Source organism: Neovison vison, chromosome 11 (genome assembly GCF_020171115.1).
Source record: "Neovison vison isolate M4711 chromosome 11, ASM_NN_V1, whole genome shotgun sequence".
NCBI lineage: Eukaryota > Metazoa > Chordata > Mammalia > Carnivora > Mustelidae > Neogale > Neogale vison.
In genome coordinates, this window is record NC_058101.1 from 183,005,868 (window position 1) to 183,027,042 (window position 21,175).

The 21,175-nt window shown below is 39.3% G+C and overlaps 1 protein-coding gene across 2 annotated transcripts in view; it reads right to left on the minus strand.

Moving 5' to 3' along the window:
- The window catches only part of NRG1 (neuregulin 1), a 1,114,604-nt gene that overhangs the window by 486,714 nt on the left and 606,715 nt on the right, over nucleotides 1–21,175 (minus strand). The window lies entirely within an intron of this gene.

Below are 21,175 nucleotides of genomic sequence, written 5' to 3' on the forward strand. Positions count from 1 at the left end.
AAGCCCCACCACTTAATAGTTGTGTATTCTCACTCTGTACCTTTTATACTCAGTTTTCTGGTCTGTAAAATGGAGACAATGCTTCTTATTTTGTTGGGTCGGATTAAGTGAGTTCATAGATGACATGTGAGTTCATAAAGTGCATGGAAACTTTCCTGGCATGTAAATCCTGTGTAAGGACCAGGGATTATCCTCATTATCATTCAGTGCAGGAGGGTTGATAACTTTGCTTTCCCTTCCAATTCTGAAATGTTATTTCAGAATGGGAGTGGAGGAGAGAAGACGGACAAAGAGACTAGTTAAATCCTCCCCTTGCCTGCGTGCAGAAATGCCCAAGGAAAACCAGAGAGGGCAAATGTGCATAAAGGAAGGTTGAAATTTGCCTTTCTATCTCAAAATGGAGTTTCTCCAGACCTCGACACAGTCATCAGTTTGATTCTTGCGTTTCTCATTCTGTTTATACGTGTCCTATATTGGGAATTATAAACCGGACCAGAGTTTTCAACACTTCTTGGACTATAGCTATTAAATCATTCTTTTGGGTCACACACTGCATGAAATATGGTTATATCTTACACATGGTTATAGTTTTTTGCCTTAAACAGGGGGCCAAAATTCATTAAACTAATCATTCTTCTAAATGATCCTAAACATTACTATTTTTTTATATGGTGGATTTCAGAGCTTGCTATTGATTTTCAAATCACTTTGAGGAGGGAGAAAAGAGACACTGTCTCTGAGTCAATGGTGGTCTTTCAGGAGGTGGGTCTTCCTGTCCTCTTTTTGTATGGTTGGGATCAGGTGTGAAATGCCATCTCATGGCAAGGTGGGAGTGAAAATCAAGGGCTATCTAGTTTATTTAAGACTTTAGGATTTCATGAGACAATAAAATGATAATTAAAAAAGTTAAGGACTGACATCAAATTGCCAAATTTATTTTTGAAATGAAACAAACAAAATGACCATCTACTATGACTATTCATACAAGAACATTTTACTACTTCATATATGACATACCTATATATCATATATTTATATATATAATTATAATATAATAATGTATGTGATATGTGTATATACAGACATTCTCAAAGGGATCCTGTCGAGAATTAGTGTATGAGGAGTAGGGGTGCCAGGTAGATGGAGGAGTTGGAGGACCCTGAGCTAATCCTGTCCCATATTTACAACTAGATATCACTTACCTCCAAGCCAATAAACTGGAGAGTGGTCCAAACCCTGGCAAAACAAACTCCACAACTAAATATCGAAAAGAAGCCTCACAGGAGAGGTTAGGAAGGGCAGAAACAGGGGCCAGGAGCTGTTTACAGGGCAGAAGCTGCAAGCACAGACAGGGGAAAACACCAGAAGACCCACACAGGGAAAACAAATCCCCATAATGTCTGGCCTTGAAAACCAGAGTGGCCAAATTCTGAAAGTCTGTAAAACCAGTGGGACTTGAAGCTTAGAGCTTTAAAAGTCTGAGGACTCAAGCACTGGCCAAGCAAGAAGGGTGAGTGATAGCCGGGTCCTCACGCTTAAAGAGATAACAGCCCAAGGACAGGGAATATAAACACAACCACTTGCACAACGGGAAAGATCTGTGTGTATACTGATTTTGGAGAGTGTTGGGGGACTTCTCTGGGAACGAAAGATCTAGAAGCTGCCATTTTCTTCCCCTCATTCTCCTCTCCCCCCGTCATAAACACAGAGCCACCTACTGAAGGTGGCACTGCAGGGACATTTGCTACTTAACCTGCCAGCAGTGTATCTCACTCACAAGTTCTCCTGAGGACTTGCCCACTCAGAGCCTACTGACCTTGCCTTGGGCTCAGCACAGTTCTTGTTAACACTGCATGTGAGCCCCATCTAAAATCTGCCTCTGAGTGCCATGCCTTCATGGTGACCCCACTTTAGGGGATCTGCTTAAGGACTAGTGGCTCAGTGCAAATCTGGCTAACACCCTACCACCCCACCCAGCCAATGAGTGCACAGATGTCATGTGCCGGGCCCAGCAGCCACACTCCGTGCTCAGTTGCCTTGTGTACAGACACTGTACACCCCCAAAACCACTGGTCCCCTGCTCTGGAAGCCCAGCTGCCACTGCCATATTTCAGGGGAGCAGGCCCAGGACTAGGGGCTCAATGCAAATTTTGATAATGCCATGTACTCTATGCCCAGCTGCTGTCCAGACACTGCCACATCATCCCTGCAGCCAGTCTACAGGTGGGTCAGTGAAAATTTTGCTAACACTACTGCTCTGCCCCAAGTCCTCTTACTGTCACACCCCTTCCAAACTGGCCTGCCTAGAACTCACTAATATCACAGACAGCAAGCACAGCTCACAATAGGCAAAGAGTCAGTGCAGGTGTCTAGACTAAAAAAAAAAAAAAAAATGATTCAGATAAAATAGCAGGACCAAAGCAACACACGCAGGAGACTCCCCTGGAATACCAGGTTCTGCTCAACCAGGGCACTGAGCTGCAAAGCACATAGGACCTCTTCTTCGTAAAGCTACTGTTTTCAAGAGCAGAAGAGGTAGCTGACTTTCCTAATACATGGAAACAGACAGAGAGTGGTAGACAAAATGTGGACACAGAGATGTATGTTCTAAATGAAAGAACATAACAAAATCATAGAAGGATATCTAAGCAAAAAAGAAATAAGTAACATGCCTGATACAGAATTTAAAGGACTAATCATAAAGATACTCACTGGACTTTAGAAAAGGGTGGAGGACATCAAGTGAGACGATAGACAAAAAATAACATATCAGAGATGAAGAACTCAATGAATGAAATTAAAAACACAATAGATGAACTAAACAGTAGGCTTTAGGTGCAGAGGAACATATTAGGAACCTAGGAGGTAGAGTAATGGAAACCAATCAAGCTGAATAGGTAAAAGACAAATATTTCACATGAGAATAGACTTAGGGAACTCAGTGACTCCATCAAGCATGATAACATTTATACTACAGAGATCCCAGAAGGAAAAGAAATAGAAGGGTGATAGAAAATATATTTGAAGAAAAGATAGTTGAAAACTTTCCAAATTTGGGGAGGGAAACAGAAATCCAGACTCAGGAAGTACAGAAATCCTCCAACAAACTCAAACTAAAAGGTCCACACAGTAAGACACACAGTAATTTAAAGTAATTTAAAGACACACAGTAATTTTAAAAAATAGATAAAATCTTCAAAAAAATAATGGTAAAGATAGAATTTTAAAGGTTGCAAGAGAAAAGAAGACAGTTATATACAAAGGAAACCCTATAAGGCTATTTTTCAACAGAAATTTGTAGTCCAGGGACGCCTGGGTGGCTCAGTTGGTTGGACGACTGCCTTCGGCTCAGGGCGTGATCCTGGAGTCCCGGGATCGAGTCCCACATCGGGCTCCCAGCTCCATGGGGAGTCTGCTTCGCTTTCTGACCTTCTCCTCGCTCATGCTCTCTCTCACTGTCTCTCTCTCTCAAATAAATAAATAAAATCTTTAAAAAAAAAAAAAAAAAAAGAAATTTGTAGTCCAAAAGGGAGTGGCAGGATGTATTCAAAGTGCTAAAAGGGAAAATATTTGTAGCCAAGAATACTCTACCCAGTAAGGCTATTCAAAATAGAGAGATAAAGAGTTTTCCAGACAAACAAAAGAAAAAAATTCATGACCACTATACCAGCACTACCAGAAATGTTAAGGAGGACTCTGAGTTGTAGACAAAAGCTTAAGTAAGAGTAAGAAAAATAGGAAGCACAAAAGAAAAGGATGTAAAAAAGGAAACCAAATATCTGAAACATGAAGGGGAGAGGAGTAAAGAATGAGTTCAAAAATAAGCGACCATAAGCTTAATATAGACTGATATAGGCAAAAGATGTTATGTATAAACCAAATGGTAACCCAAATCAAAAAATAGTAATAGATATGCAAAATATAGAAAGTAAGGAACCAAATATATCACTAAAGAAAACCAGCAAACCATGAAATGAGCAAGAGAAGAAAAATCAGAGAAAAACAACAAAACAACCACAAAACAAGTAACAAAATGGCAATAGGTACATACTTATCAATCATTACTTTGAATGTAAATGGACTAAATGTTCCAATCAAAAGACATAGGATGACAAAGTGGATTAAAAAAATATGCGTAAGACCTGTCTATATGCTGCCTACAAGAGTCTCATTTCAGATGTAAAGACACCTGCAGATTGAAAATGAAGGGATGGAAAAACATTAATCACCCAAGTGGATGTCAAAAGAAAGCCAGAGTAGTGATACTAATATTGGAAAAAACAGATCTTTTTTTTTTTTTTGAAAGATTTTATTTACTTATTTGACAGACAGAGATCACAAATAGGCAGAGAGGCAGGCAGAGAGGGACGAGGAAGCAGGCTCTCCACGGACCAGAGAGCCCGATGCGGGGCTCGATCCCAGGACCCTGGGATCATGACCCAAGCCGAATGCAGAGGCTTTAACCTACTGAGCCACCCAGGCGCCCCAGTCGGGAAAAACAGATCTTAAAACAGTGTCTGTAAAAAGAGACCAAAGAAGGACATCATGTCATAATAAAGGGAACAACCCAACAAGAAGATCTAGCAATTGTGAATATTTATGCTCCTAACATGGGAGTACCCAAATACATAAAACAATAACAAATATAGGAGAACAAGTCAAGAGTAATATAAAAATAGCAGGGGACCTTAACACCCCACTTACATCAATGGACACATCAACCAAACAGAAAATAAACAAGGAAAGAGTGGCTTTGAATGATATGTTGGATCAGATGAATCTAACAGATATACTCAGAACATTCCATCCAAAAACAGCAGAATACACATTCCTTTCAAGTGCACATGGAACATTCTCCAGAAGAGATCACATATGAGGCCACAAAACAGCCTCAACAAATTCAGAAAGACTGAAGTCATACTATACATCTCTTCTGACCACAACATTATAAAATGAGAAATCAACCAAAAGGAAAAATCTGGAAAGACCACAAATACATGGAGGTTAAGTAGCTAGCATGCTACTCGATAATGAAAAGGTCAAACAAGAAATCAAAGAAGAAATTAAGAAATACATGGAAACAAATGAAAATGACAACACAACAGTCCCAAACCTTTTGGATGCAGCAAAAGAGATTCTAAAATGGATATGTAGAGCAGTACAGGCCCACCTCAATAAGCAAGAAAATCTCAAATAGACAGCCTATCTCAACACCTAAAGGAGCCAAAAACAAAACAAAAACAAATAACAACAACAACAAAACAAACGAAACCCAAAATAGAAGGAAGAAAATAATAGGAAGGAATAATAGGAAGGAAACAATAAAGATTAGAGCAGAAATAAGTGATACAGAAACAAAACAAAACCAAAAAACCTCCCCAAAGCCAGAACAGATCAATGAAACCAGGAGCTGCTTCTTTTAAGAGATCAACAAAATTGATAAATCCCTAGTCAGACTCACCAAAGAGACAGAGAGTGAAGTGGATAGAGAAAGGATTTAAATTTAAAAAAAAAAAAATCACCAGTGAAAGGGGAGAAATAATGAACATCACAGAAATATAAGTAATTGTAAGAGAATATAATGAAAAATATATACCAACAAATTAGAGAACCTAGAAGAAATCGATAAATTCCTAGAAACATAGAAACTACCAAAACTGAAACAGGAAGAAATAGAAAGTTTGAATGAGCTAATTATCAGCAAGGAGTTTGAATCAGTAATCAAAAAACACCCAAAAAACAAAAAGCCAGGACCAGATGGCTTCGCAGGTAAATTTTACCAAACATTTAAAGCAGAGTCAGAACCTGTTCTACTCAAACTGTTCCAAAAAATAGAAGAAGGAAACTTCGAATTTAATTTTGTGAGGCAAATTTCACCCTGATACCAAAAACAGATAAAGACACTACAAAAAAAAAAAAAAAAGGAGAACTACAGGTCAATAGCCATGATGAACATACACACAAAAATCCTCAACAAAATGCTAGCAAACAGAGTCCAACAATACATTCAAAAGATCATTCACCACAATCAAGTGGGATTTATTCCAGGGATTCAAAGGTGGCTCAATATTTGCAAATCAATCACCATGGTACATAACATCAATAAAAGAAATGATAAAAACCATATGATCCTCTAAATAGATACAGAAAAAAACATGACAAAGTATAACATCTATTCATGGTAAAAGCCCTCAACAAAGTAGGTTTAGAGGGACCATACCTCCACATAACAAAGGTCATATATTAAAAAACCCCACAAAGGTCATATATGAAAATCCCACAGCAAACATCATACTCAATGGGGAAAAACCAATAGCTTTTGCCTTGAGGTCAGGAACAAGACAAGGAAGTTGACTCTCTCGCTCACTTTTATTCAACATAGTACTGGAAGTCCTAGCCACAGTAATCAGACAACAAAAAGAAAACGCATCCAACTTTCACTTTTGGCAGATGACATGAGACTATATATAGAAAACCCTAAATACTCCACCAAAAAACTGCTAGAACTGATAAATGAATTCAGCAAAGTCACAGAATTAACATGCAGAAATCTGTTGCATTTTGTTACACTAATGATGAAGTAGCAAAAAAGAAAGAAAACAATACCAAAATAATAAGATGACTAGGAATAAACTTAACAAAAGAGGTAAAGACCTGTACGCCAAGAACTATAAAACATTAATGAAAGAAAATGAAAATGATACAAAGAAATGGAAAGACATTCCATGAGCATTTTAACAAACGTTGTTAAAATGTCCATGCTACCCAAAGCAATCTACAGATTTAATGTAACTCCTGTCAAAATACCAACAGCATTTTTTCACAGAACTAGAACAAAATATTTTAAAATTTATATAGAACCACAAAAGACCCTGAACTGCAAAAGCAATTTTGAAAAACAAATAAGGCATCACAATTCCAGACTTCAAGTTCTATTACAAAGTTGTAGTGATCAAGACAGTATGGCACTGGCATATAAATAGACACATAGATCAATAGAACAGAATAGAAAACTCAGAAATAAACCCATAATTATATGGCCAAATTTTCTGCTTTGACAAAGCAGGAAAGAATATGCAATGGGAAACAGGCGGTCTCTTCAACAAATGGTGTTGGGAAAATTGGTCAGCTACATGTAAATGAAGGAAACTAGACCGGTTTCATACTCCATGCACAGAAATAAACTCAAAGTGGATTAAAGACCTAAATGTGAGATCTGAAACCATAAAAATCCTAGAAGAGAGCACAGGTAGTAATATCTCTGACATCAGGCCATAGAAACATTTTTCTAGATACATCTCCTAACGCAAGAGAAATAAAAGAAAAAGTAAAGTATTAGCATTGTATCAAAATAAAAAGCTTCTGGACAGCAAAAGAGACAACAAAATGAAAAGGCAACATACTGAGTAGAAGATATTTGCAAATGACGTATCTGATAAAGGATTAATGTTGAAGATACAACTCAATACCCCCCCAAACCAATAATCTAATTAAAAAATGGGCAGAAGACATGAACAGACATTCCTTCAAAAGAGACATCCAGATGGCCCTCACACACATGAAAAGATGCTCCACATCACTCATTGTCTAAGGAACGTAAATCAAAACTGCAAGGGGCGATCACCTCACACCTGTCAGAATGGCTAAAATTAAAAGCTCAAGAAACAAGTGTTGGAGAGGATGTGGAAAAAAAGGAACCCTCTTGCACTACTGGTGGGAAGGCAAACTGGCACAGCTATGGGGAAAACAGTATGGGGTTTCCTCAAAAGAATGAAATAAAGAAGCTTCTTGGGCACCTGGGTGGCTCAGTTGGTTAAGCAACTAACTGCCTTCAGCTCAAGTCATGATCCCAGTGTCCCGGGATCGAGTCCCACATCGGGCTCCTAGGTCCACGGGGAGTCTGCTTCTCCCTCTGACCTTCTCCCCTTTCATGCTTTCTCTCTGTGTCTCTCTCTCAAATAAATAAATAAAATATTAAAAAAAAAAAAGAAGTATCTTATGATCCAGTAATTCCACCATGGAGTATTTCCCTAAAGAATACAAAAACCACTAGTTTGAAGGGATACACCTGTACCTTTATGTGTATAGCAGTCCTATTTACAATATTAAATTTTAAATTATGGAAATATAAATTATAAATTTTATATATATATATATCTCCTATCTTTTTTTATCCATTCATGTATCAATGGACACTTGGGCTGCTTCCATAATTTAAAATAAAAATTTAAAATAATTTAAATAATTTAAAATAAAATAAAAATAACTTAAAATAATTTATAATTTAAAATAAAATAAAAATATCATATATATATACATACACACACACACACACACACACACAGACATAAAGTATAACCATCATTCATGATAAAGCCATCAACAAAGTAGGTTTTGAGGAACCATACCTCCACCTAATAAAGACCATATATGAAAAACTCTACCTGAGTCCTCTGCTTTTGTAAAACAGCAATGATGAAGAAATCTCTCAAACTTTTGTGCTCTGGCACATATCTAACTGCGAAGGACTAACTGCGAAGCCCTCATGTATCGACAGAAGACCCACTTCCACCCTTCCTCATGACTCCCATAGGACTTGTAGATGACTTCCTTGTTTACTGGCCTTTATAAAACCCCCTTCCTTTTCTTCAAGATGTTCGCTATTAATTAATATTTTCCCTATTGCAATAGTTTGAATAAATGATGTCCTTCACTGGCTAGTGTATTTTGTCAAGTTTGGTGTGATGAGTTGGATAGATTGGTTCTTGCCCTCAGATCCTTGTTTATTCCAGGCAAGTAATGAGGTCTCTTGGGACCTACTGGGCTTCATTTCTGGTCCAGGGAGCCAGTGGTGGGTCAAATTCCCTGTCCTGTGGCATAGACTCTTGTCCATTGTTGGCCACGGCAAGGATGTGATTTTACTTCTTTTGAGTACTCGCGTTCTGGTGTTAGCTTCTTTTAATTTTGTGGTCTGGCCATTTGATGACCTCTATGAAAGAACCAATGATTTATAAAGATCTTATCCCTCTTAGATGACAGAGAACTTGTTTGTTACATGTTTCTTTTTGTCTATTTTGAGCTTAGATCATTTAAGATTCATACCCATGAAGAAGCAAACAGCTCTTTGACACGGATCAGTGACTTTTGTAACTCTGTGTTGATTCTTCACCATGGCTTTAGAATTGAAACTAAACTCCCTGTGTCTGTTTGCATGTTTTTGTAATTCAGAAAGGATTTCACCTCTCATTGCCCGAGTATGTAACATTTCCCTGTCCCAGGACAGCATTACTAAATTAGATTGTAAAAATCTCTCAAAGAAGTTCTATTCTAATTGCTTTAGAAATAATCATTTATATAAAGTGAATATTTCTAAAATTTCTAAAGATGAAGAAATTTGATGCTAAACTGAGTTACTTACTCAATACTGAGCTAATTAGTGGATGTGCACTGGCTGTCTAGATCATTTCTAAGTAAGATTGAATACTGAAATATTGACCACTAGGCCTAATTTTCAGTTTATATGCCTTCTCCCTTTCATTTTTATGTATTACACAGGCTAGATATATAAGGGTCTGTTAATAAATGTGTTTCTTTTTTGTCATTTGGTAAAGTTGTACTATAGGGACAGGAATGGTTACTACAAGTTGTGAAACGTGGATTCCTGAGCCCTGCTAGTCTGTTACAAAATGCTGGTGTATCACAGAAAGTTCACAATTATCCATCTCCTTTATTCCTATGTGAAATGAAAGTTACTAAGGTTTAAAATGATAATCAATGAATGAGACTCTATAGGGATCAATAGTGGCAAAGCAATTCAACTTTGCATGCAAGATTTGCAGGATATGTTTTTGTTAAGAAAAAAAGGAATAACTCTCATAAAGTTAAATGGCCAGTTGTTAGAATATAGGACAAAACTGGAATGGATACAGAAAGTTAAAGGAAGCTTGCAGAAAGGAACTTCTTTGTTGTAGTCATAGCTGGCCAGGGTTTGATGGGTTCATTTATAAGATTTCAAAAGGAGATTTAGTATCAAACCCACAAAGCAGAATGTGTTTTTCTGTCTGTTAAAAAGACAAACTTTTCCCTGGATTCTTGGTCTACTCCCAACAAGAGGTGTAAATGTTTTACTTTATCTTCTGAATAATCTGCCTAGAAGGCAAAGATTCTGTGTCTTAAAATAACTTTCTGTATTTTGTATTACCTTTCTCATGTCACTGATTATTTAAAGTTTATTTGTTTGTTTGTTTAAGTAGTCTCTACGCCTAACACGGGCTCGAACTCACAACCCTGAGATCAAAGAGTCGTAGGTATCTGAGCCAGCCAGGTGCCCCAGTCAGTGATCATTTAGGAGAACAACACCCTCTTACTTTTGGAAAAGCTAAGATTCTTTACAATCCTGTTACTCTGCATATACATGTTTAAAATCTTTTCCTGTGACTTGAGCTAACCCTCAGAAACCCACAAATTTTTTTAATTTTTAAATTTTTTAATTAACATATAATGTATTATTAGCCCCAGGGGTAGGGGTCTGTGAATCGCCAGGTTTACACACTCACCATAGCACATACCTTCCCCAATGTCCATAACCACCCCCCCAAACCCTCAGTTTGTTTTGTGAGGTTAAGAGTCTCTTATAGAAACCCATAATCTTATCTCAATCAGGTGTTCAGATCTTGTGACAAATTTTGATATTTTCCTTTCCCAAAACCGATTCCTACATGATATCTTTTGCATCTAAAACTATCTTCGATACATCCCGAGGGCTTCCTAGAAATCACAAGTTTGGTCTTTCGCCTTGTTAAAAAGAGAGATGGTGAACCATGAGAGACTATGGACTCTGAAAAACAATCTGAGGGGTTTGAAGAGGCGGGGGGTGGGAGGTTGGGGGAACAAGGTGGTGGGTATTAGAGAGGGCACGGATTGCATGGAGCACTGGGTGTGGTGCAAAAACAAGGAATACTGTTATGCTGGAAAAAAAAAAGTGAGATGGTAAAAACAAAAAACAATTAGGTGTATTGGATATGTTACTATTGATGAGTTGCATAGAAGTCATTGTCAAATCAGAAGCAATGCTTAGCTTTCCCAAGGGAGCAAAATGTCATTATTGTGAATATGTCAGAAATCATATGCTGTATGAGACGTTCCTAGAGAACTGTCAGTGGCCTGCTGCTTCTGTTTCCATGTGTTTGAGTCCTGCTGCTGTGTTGCCGGATAGTAAACAACAAGCATACTATTTTCATTCATGGTTTCAGTTATTTTTAAAATGTTAACTTGGTCACAGCTTTAACTGAATATTTGAAAGGAACATCTTCGAAGCCAGTGGTTTTCAATTGGGGATTCTTGTAAATTACCCTCATCAGATCTTTCACTTTCGAAAATGATCTGTAATATGTTTGCCGCAGTCATTGTAGGGCTCTTGTCATGCAGAGACAGAGTTTGCTTTACTTTGATGCTTTCTTTTATTTTTAAGCTCTTGCAAATCAGCTACAGGCCAGAGTAATTTGTCTTCAGGGAAAGATTGTGTCAGAGCCCCACAGGAAAGGGCTATGCCAGGTGGCTTTGGATTTGAGATGGAGCCTACTGATGGCATTGCTTAAAAAACCTGGAAATCATACCAAAGGACTGAGGCAAGATTTCCAGAACCCTAGTGAAGTAGGTGTGCCCATGAGATTGCTCAACCACGGTGGAGGAGAGTATTACAAAAGACCGAAAAAACTGATAAGGAATGATTTTGAATATTGTTGGTGTTTTAAATAGTGTTTTCTAGATACAGGGGACCTGTTTCTCTTAAGATATCTGTAACTCATAACAATTCAGTAGTATATGCTTTTACAAAGAGACATGAAACTTCATAAATGGTAACTTTTCTTCTAGCCTACCTGTTGCAGAATTCAGAAACTCTCTGGAATATTCTTATTTACATGACAATGTGCTTATTTGCATAGGTTCAATATAAATCTACTTTCCTTCTTAGCAGGGCATACTGGAAACAGTAGGTATGTATCCATGGTCTTGCCTGAAATGTTTACTTGAGAAAATATTCCTTTAATCAGATATGAGCAGGCATTAAAAAAACAAACACAAGAGTGACTTTACGGAACCATGTTAATGACTAGATTCCTCACTTACATGGTTCCTAGCCTTATAGGTGAATGTGGAAGGTCACTTTTTGGCAGTCTCAGGAAATGGGATATTTGGAGGACCTCCAGAAGAGAGGGGTTCATCCAAATTTATAGATACTACAGGTGAAATCTGTTGGTGAGTTCTTAGTTTAGTTTCCTAGCCTCAAGAGGTTTTAAAAATCCAATCTCAGTCTCCTTATAAAAACTTCCGGAAAGGCAAATACAAGAAGCCCTAATATGGAAATTATTATTCTTGCTGCACCTCTGTAAATAACCAGGCCAGATCAGATAAAACCAGTCTCATTTTGTGATCAAGAATAATTTTTGAGAATATCTCTGATCAAAAGAGAGACGACTGAAGATAGAAATTTTTGCTTCAATAGAAACTATAGCACACCCTTCCAGTTTATCAGATTGTAGATATATTTGTTATCTTTGAACTACTCTGTACCTTTTATAAATTTCAGGTCACCTGATGGGTATGCAAACTCTGACTTGTTTTGAAAGATTTAAATAACTTCCTTCCCATCTCTGCAAAAACCTGTTTTGGTACCTACATATAAACTGGACTGGATTCCACTACTTTGACCAAATTATCCATCTACCAAATTTGTAAGTCTTCCCATTCCATTGCCTTGAGTCTCTGGCCACAACCCTCCAAACTGATATTTCCAGTTTTTCTCCCCTTCCCTGATACAGCATCACTGAGAAGAACTAAAACTAAATTCCTATTAGGATTCTTTTTTTTTTAAGATTTTATTTATTTATTTGAGAGAGAGAGAGAGAGAGAGCATGAAAGGGGAGAAGTCAGAAGGAGATGGAGACTCCCTGCTGAGCAGGGAGCCCAATACAGGACTCGATTCTGGGACTCCAAGATTATGACCCCAGCCAAAGGCAGTTGCGTAACCAACGGAGCTACCCAGGTACCCTCCTATTGGGATTCTAAGTTGCCTGGTAGCTGGTGCTTTTCTCTAAGATCTGAAGGATCTTGGAAGCTGAAGTTCAACTGATTAAGAGCAGTGAAGGACACAGAGCTGCACTAGATTGTCCAAAGGGTGGGTTTACCCCATGATGAGCCCCTGCCTGGGCCACTAGCTAAGTCTGGTGAAAAGCTCAGGCCACACATTCTCTTCTATGAGTACAAAGCAAGACTAGGCAACACCCCTGAGAGCACAGACCTCCTAGCTTCAAGAAACTCAATGAAGGGTGCTGTGTACCTGAAAGATTTTCTTCCACCAACTTCGTGGAATCCACTGGACTGGCATCCTCAAGATTCAACTCCTGTCTCTTTGCTTTAATATAATCTTTGACATTAATATTTCTTTTTAAAAACATTTTATTTATTTGAAAGAGAGTGAGAGAGAGCGAATGTGAGCTGGGGGAGAGAGGCAGAGGGAGAAGGAGAAGCAGATTTCCTCATTGAGCAGGGAGCCCAAGGCAGGACTTGATCCCAGGACCCTGAGATCATGACCTGAGCTGAAGGCAGACTAAATGACTGAGCCACTCAGGTTCCCCTGATATCTATCTATCTATCTATCCATCTATCTTCCTTCCTTCCTTTTTTCAAATCTCTCTCTCCTTTTTTTTTTTTTTTTTAAGATTTTATTTATTTATTTGGCAGAGAGAGAGAGACAGCTAGAGGGGGAATACAAGCAGGGGGAGTGGGAGAGGGAGAAGCAGACTTCCTGCTGAGCAGGGAGTCCAATGTGGGGCTCCATCCCAGGACCCTGGGATCATGACCTGAGCCGCAGGCAGATGCTTAAGGACTGAGCCACCCAGGCACCCCATCAAATATCTCTCTTTTAAGAAGCCCGATCTTCTGGACTCTCAAAGAACGGACTTTTTACCACCTCCCAACACAGTGATTTTACAGGGTCTGTGCCAACAAGAATGTTCAAGAGACTATTTCTTAGACCTTGCTAAGAGGTTTCTGAGCTGTTGAGGGTTGAATGATAGTCATTTATCTTGAATGAAAGGAGGAATTGACAATGTTGAATATTACCTGATCTTCATGCTCCTGAATAACAGAAGCAGTTAAGAAACGCTCCCCACAACCTTTTGTTCTCTAGTATCTGTAAGAATATTAGAATATCTCCAAATCTCCTTCCTTTTTTTTTTTTTTTTTTTTGAGGCATTCCTCATTGACTGCAATAACCCGGATAGCAGAGTCTCCTTGATCACCCGGCGCACGTGGACTTGGACAGTGCCAGAAACTTAAATTTAGTTTCTGCTTTGGTCCACTTCCTAGAAACAACTAGTTTATGTAACTTCGGGCTGGTTTTGTTTTATACCAAGACTCAATATGTAGACTTTGGAGTAACAAATTTCTAAAAATAGACATGCAGAGACTACTCCCTCTTCCCCTCAAAGTTCCCCCAGAATGATCTGAACATGACTTGTTGCAGGGACCCTGCCAACAAGTGGATTATGAAGAGAGCAAATCTATGTCTTCTTACAAGTTTTATGGATCTCATAAAAAGATTTGGTGATATATGAAGAAAAACAACAACACGTCTGTTGGGCATGAGGATCAAATAAACTTGACTATGTAACACTGCCAATGAGATTCATATCTCCTTAAAGTCCCGTAGCAGAAGGCAATGCCGTATATTTCCTCACTTAGTCAGCTCTGGCTGCTCTAACAAAATACCATCGATTGGGCGGCTTAAATAGCACACATTTATTTCTCGCAGTTCTGGAGGCTGACAAGTCCAAGATCAAGGTGCCAACAGATTCCCTATCTGGTGACAGCCCACTTCCTGGTTTGCACATGGCTACCTTCATGCTTGTATCTTCATGCTGGGGGAGAGAGAGGGCTTTGATAGCCACCTCTTCTCATAAGGGCGTGAATCACATCATGAAGGGTCTACCATCCACGGGCTTCAGCATGTGAATGTTGGGGACACAAACAGTCCTTGGCATTGCCTGTGAAGTGAGGTTCAAATTTCAGCCTGACCACTTATGTCATGGGTGCTATGGCTGAATTCTGCCTCCCGGTAAAAGATAGGTTAGAATCCTAACCCCCAGCATCTCAGATTGTGTTCTTCTTTGGAGAAAGTTTCTTTTCAGAGGTAATCAAGTTAAAATTATTTCTTCAGAGTGGGTCCTAATCCATTATGGCTAGCCTGGTATCCTTTGCAAAAGGGGAAATCCGGACACAGAATGTATATAGGAAAGACAGTATGAAGAGGTACAGAGAGAAGAGGGTCATTTATGAGCTAAGCAGGGAGACCTAAAACAGATCTTTCCCCCTCAGCCCTCAGGTTTAACCAACTGGGCCGATACCTTGATGTAAGATGTGGGGACTCCAGAACTATGAGAGAATAAAATTCTGTTGTTTAAGCCACTTAGTCTGTGACACTTTTTTACAGTTTAGGAAACTAATACATTGGGTAACTAAACTTGAGGAAACTAATACATTAGGTAACCAAACTTGAGGAAGATACTAGACTCCTTAAATCTTGTTTTTTTCATATGGCAAATGGGAATCGTACCCATCCCATAAGTTGGCTGTGAAGATTTAATATGAAAAAAATAATTGCCTCCTTTCACAGAAAATGGGACATAGTAACTGCTCAATAAAATAACTAGTGGCAATGATTATGATCATTACTTAATTTCTTTTATGGAGGATACCTATCAAAATATGACCAGCAAATAAGATTATTGGTAATTATCATCATCTCCATCCGTCTAGACATCATCCCTGCAACTATTTATTGAGAATTTCAGTGCCAGGCAATGTCCTAATTTGTTTTAGATGTGTTCCCACTAATTCTGTTAATAATTCCTATGATTTAGGCATTATGATATTCCTTTTTATATGTGGGAACCTGGAGCTTATAGCTGTCTTGACCAATTTAACACTGCTAGTAAGTAGCCTAGCCAACATGGGAGAAAAACAAAAAAGTGGGGCATATGACTCCAAAGCGTGAGCGACTTATCATGACAATGTTCTGCCTAGGACAGCATTTCTATTTTAGAAACCCATTAAAGAAACCCATGAACCCCTAATGGAGTTCCATATTCTGCTATAGGATTTAACTTTTTAATTCATTTTGAGGCCTCTGAATAGATCACTTTTTGCATTTCACTGGTTTCTTTCACTCTCTTGCATGCCAATTGTACAGCACATTTAGGGCTTATGTGTTGTGTTGATGGATTTTTCTGGGATAATATTTTCTGAGAATGTGACAGATGTGCAACCAGAGGCTTTGTAAATTAACTCAATGACATACTCTTGAGCCCACACAGTTGAAGAACCAAAAGAACATTTTTATCAGCCAACATATTGAGAGAGGGAAGAAAAAAACCTTACATGAATAAAAAGAGATATAAATATAGAAAATTCTTAATTTATTTCATTGCACTCTACCTGGAAGTTTCTTGGGAGAGTTTAAAATTGCTACTCTCAGATGTTCTGTGGTAGCGGTTTTCAAAGTCCGGTCTCTTGACCAGCAGTTATCAGCATGGGCGTTGACATCCCATGGGAACTTGCTAGAAATGCACATTTTTGAGCACTGCTCCCCCCAACTCTCTAACCTAACGATGGGAAACTCTGAGGTTGGGGTCCAGAAATCTGTGTTTTCAAAGCCCTCTGATGAATCTGATGTGTGCTAATGTTTGAGAACCACTGTTGTATAGAATCACCTTCAGGTTTCACTCTCCCTTCTTCTGCAAGAATTAATGCTATGAAAGACCGTGGGCTACAGACTCTTGGCAAGTCTCAGATGCTCTTCATTACCCTTCTCTGTTAACATCTTGTTGACTAGGCTTTGAATGAAAAGGAAACATTTGTCTGCAGAAACTTAGCTTTTTCACATGGTGGGTTAAATCACAAAATGGAAGCCTTGGGATATGGGTTCCCCTGAAATAGTTTTATCTTGACGTAATTATAGATTGATAGGAAATTGCAAAAAATGTACAGGGAGGTCCCATGTACTCCTTGTTCGGTTTCTCCCAATAGTTCATATCTTGACAGACTGCACTTCCATCATGACCAAGAAATGGACATTTCTACAATCCCCTCAACTTAAGCAGATTCCACCAGTTCTGCATAAATTCCTTTTGTATGTTTGTATTCAGCACGTGCGTAGAGTCACGTGACCCTCATCAGGCGAGATACTTCTGTGGAGCAGAAGTTGTCAATTTTGATGAGTTCCAATTCATGAGTTTTTCCTTTGATGGAGCATAATTATCATGTCCAGACTAAAAATTCACCTAGCCCCAGGTCCTGCTAATTTTCTCCTCTGTTTTCTAATTAAGTTTTACAGTTTAACATTTCAGCCTGTGATCAATTTTGAGTTAATTTTTACATAAGCTGCGAGGGTTCTGGAGATAATCTGTTTTCCCCATCTTGATGTCCCATCACTCCAGCGCCATTTTTTTTAAAGGCTACATTTCTTCACTCCCTTTTGCACCTCTGTCAACACTCAGGCATGTTTCTTTGGCTTTATTTATGAGTTATTTGTTGTGCTCCAATAACACGCTGTGTTGACTAGCTATAGCTTTAGAAAGCCTAACAGCAGGTTGAGTTTTCCTCCCACTTAAATTCATCTTCTTAAAAATTGTTGTAATGTTTAACATGAAAAAGTGCTCCACATCACTCGGCATCAGGGAAATACAAATCAAAACCACAATGAGGGGGCACCTGGGAGGCTCAGTCAGTTAAGCCTCTGCCTTTGGCTCGGGTCATGATCCCAAGGTCGTGGGACTGAGCCCCCCAATGAGATACCACCTCACACCAATCAGAATGGATAAAATTAACCAGTCAGGAAATGACAGATGCTGGCAAGGATGCGGAGAAAGGGGAACCCTCCTACACTTTTGGTGGGAATGCAAGCTGGTGCAGCCACTCTGGAAAACAGTATGGAGGTTCCTCAAAAAGTTGAAAATAGAGCTACCCTACAACCCAGCAATTGCACTACTGGGTATTTACCCCAAAGATACAAATGTAGTGATCTGAAGGGGCACGTGCACCTGAATGTTTATAGCAGTAGTGTCCACAATAGCCAAACTATGGAAAGACCCTAGATGTCCATCAACAGATGAATGGATAAAGAAGATGTGGGGGATATATATATGTATATGTATACATATATATATATATATATATATATATATATATATATATCTTGCCATTTGCAATGACATGGATGGAACTAGAGGTTATTATGCTGAGCGAAAAAAGTCAGTCAGAGAAAGACAATTATCATATGATCTCCCTGATATGAAGAATTTGAGAAAAAAGACAGAGGATCGCAGGGGAAGGGAGGGAAAAATGATCCAAGATGAAATCTGAGAGGGAGAGAAACCATAAGAGGCTCTTAATCTCAGGAAACAAACTGAAGGTTGCTAGAGTGGAGGGGGGTGGGAGAGATGGGGGTGGCTGGGTGATGGACACTGGGGAGGGTCTGTGCTATGGTGAGTGCTGGGAATTGTGTAAGACTGATGAATCACAGACCTGTACCCCTGAAACAAATAATACATTATATGTTAGTAAAAAAAAATTGTCGTAGTATTTCTCGGTGTTTTGCATGTCCTTGGAAACTTTAGATGAAGCAATATTCTGAAAAATGCCTACTGGTATATTTATCAGATTTAGTGCGATGAAGAAACCAAGGAGAAGTTGAGAGATTTCCTTCTGGCCTCCTAGCCACCAAGTTGAAGAATAAGCAGAATTGAGGTCTGTTAACTTCCAAAATAGTTTTCTACTCCCTGCAGCTCAGCGTTTTCCTCCTCCAGGTGCCAAGTTCCTGGGTGGGAAGTATGTCTCTGTTACGTTATGAACAGCACCTTCCTATTCAATTCAGGCACATCCTGGCCTGGTCAGAGTCTCTGGCTGCCAAGTTCAAAGCCTTCTATAGGATGGATCATGAGTTGTACCAGGTTTAATAAGAACCGCCTGTGTTTTTTTTTTTTTAATTTTATTTCTTTATTTGACAGACAGAGATGACAAGCAGGCAGAGAGGCAGGCAGAGAGAGAGGAGGAAGCAGGCTCCCTGCTGAGCAGAGAGGCCATTGTGGGGCTCGATCCCAGGACCCTGGGATCATGACCTGAGCCAAAGGCAGAGGCTTTAACCCACTGAGCCACCCAGGCACCCCAAGAACCTCCTGTCTTAACCTAATGGCTTAGAACACAAATTAATTTTTTAAAAAGTTGGAGAAGTGGGGTAAGCTTTTGAAACATAAAAAGTACACATAGTCATAGCCGTCAACTTTATCATCCCTTACAAGCAAATGGTTCCTGGGAGTATACACATGTCAACCCAGAAACAACCTACCAGTTTAGTGATCGCTGGCAGCCCTCAGCCTGTTGAAGGACAGTATCTCTCTCCTTGCAGTCAACGATGTCTGAGCCTCACTAGTCCTAAACTTGACCTTGCCATTTCTCTAAAAATGTGACACTAGGATGACAGAGGAAGCAGGTTTTCTCCCCGATGCATTTCAAAATTTTTGAGCAAGCGCAGAGGAGTATACTGATGTCTGTTCCTTCACTCGCTATTCATTGAATCAGATAGCTCTGGGAGCAAAAACTGACAGGAAAACTTCATCGTCTCACATTCAGAATCACAGAACTGACCCTCAAAGATAACCACACCTTGGCAACTGCCGAGTTTGTTCACAGATTTGCGCGGTGTTTATGGGTTTTTTTGTTTTTGTTTTATTTTGTTTTATCTAGAAGCATGTTTCTGGTTTCCAAAAGTGTTCTTAGTTAGTAAATTATTTAAATAGAAATAAATGCAGAGGGAGGGACTTAATGCAACTAACTACCAAGGTTCGTCATTCTGATAAGTTACTAGATCCAACTGAACCATCCTCGCTGAGGCTAAAAAACCAAACAACAGCAATAAGCAAAGAGGCAGTGAGAAATCACACACTGTGGTCTTGCTAGGTGTTTTTAGTTGTAAGCAGTTCAACTCATCAACTCATAACTCAATGCCCATCGTCTACTTAATAGACTACTAAAATAGAATCCTTCCCTGGTCAGAGGAAGACTTACATACTTCTCCTTGGAGTGCACCATCACCTTCTATCTAAAACTTCCCAACTGGCAAAAATAAGCTAGTATATGTGTCCTTGTATCCCACCGAAATGCAGTAAAGGAATTTCAGATGTGTCTGAACCAAGACATCTAAAGTAGTTAAGTAAGAGATGGAGAAGAATGTAATAAAATGGGCCCAGAAAAAAAAAAAAAAGGCAACTTTTAGTTTTTGTGATTTGTTTTTTTTAAGATTTTATTTTTTTTTTTGACAGACAGAGATCACAAGTAGGCAGAGAAGCAGGCACAGAGAGAGAGGGAAGCCGGCTCCTCGCCAAGCAGAGAGCCCGATGTGGGGCTTGTTCCCAGGACCCTGGGATCATGACTTGAGACAAAGGCAGAGGCTTAATGCACTGAGCCACCCAGGTGCCCCAGTTTTTGTAATGTTTTAGGGGATGTGGAACTTTCCGTCCTATAGTGCCGACACAGAAACTCATTGAGCTTTGCCATGTTTTGCTCCCTCCCCAGAACTCTGAAAATGTAGGGAGTTTCACTCGGACTTCATACTCAGATAAGGAAAAAGATAAAATGCAGTAGGAAAAAAGAAACCCCTCGAAGATAAGCACAGAATCACGTGTGTAGTGTGACTTTGTCCCCTGTACTTGAGATGAAGAGGGGAGGAAGTTTACAGCTCAGTTTCAGGAGATGATCCCTGAAGGCTCTGAGATATCATGCGGTTTGTTTTGTTATAATCATTTAAAATTTTTTTGTTGTTTTTGTAGTTTTCTTATTCCCATCTTGAGTCCTGGCAAGGAAGGCTTGGTATCTCTCTGTTATCCTGCGCTGTGTTAACAGGACACTCATTTCAGATTAGTTGTACGTTCACACGAGCAGTTGGAGCATATCCGTAAGATGTGTAATAATGTCGGCTGTCTCTCAGAGGGCCGCATCTGACTGCCAAACTGTTCACATTAGCTGAAGGGGGGCAGCCAAAATCATCCGTTAGGTTAACTGTGATTCCCACTTCTCTCCTCCGCTTCCTTCCTGCCTCCTCCCTGCCTCCTCCCCGCAG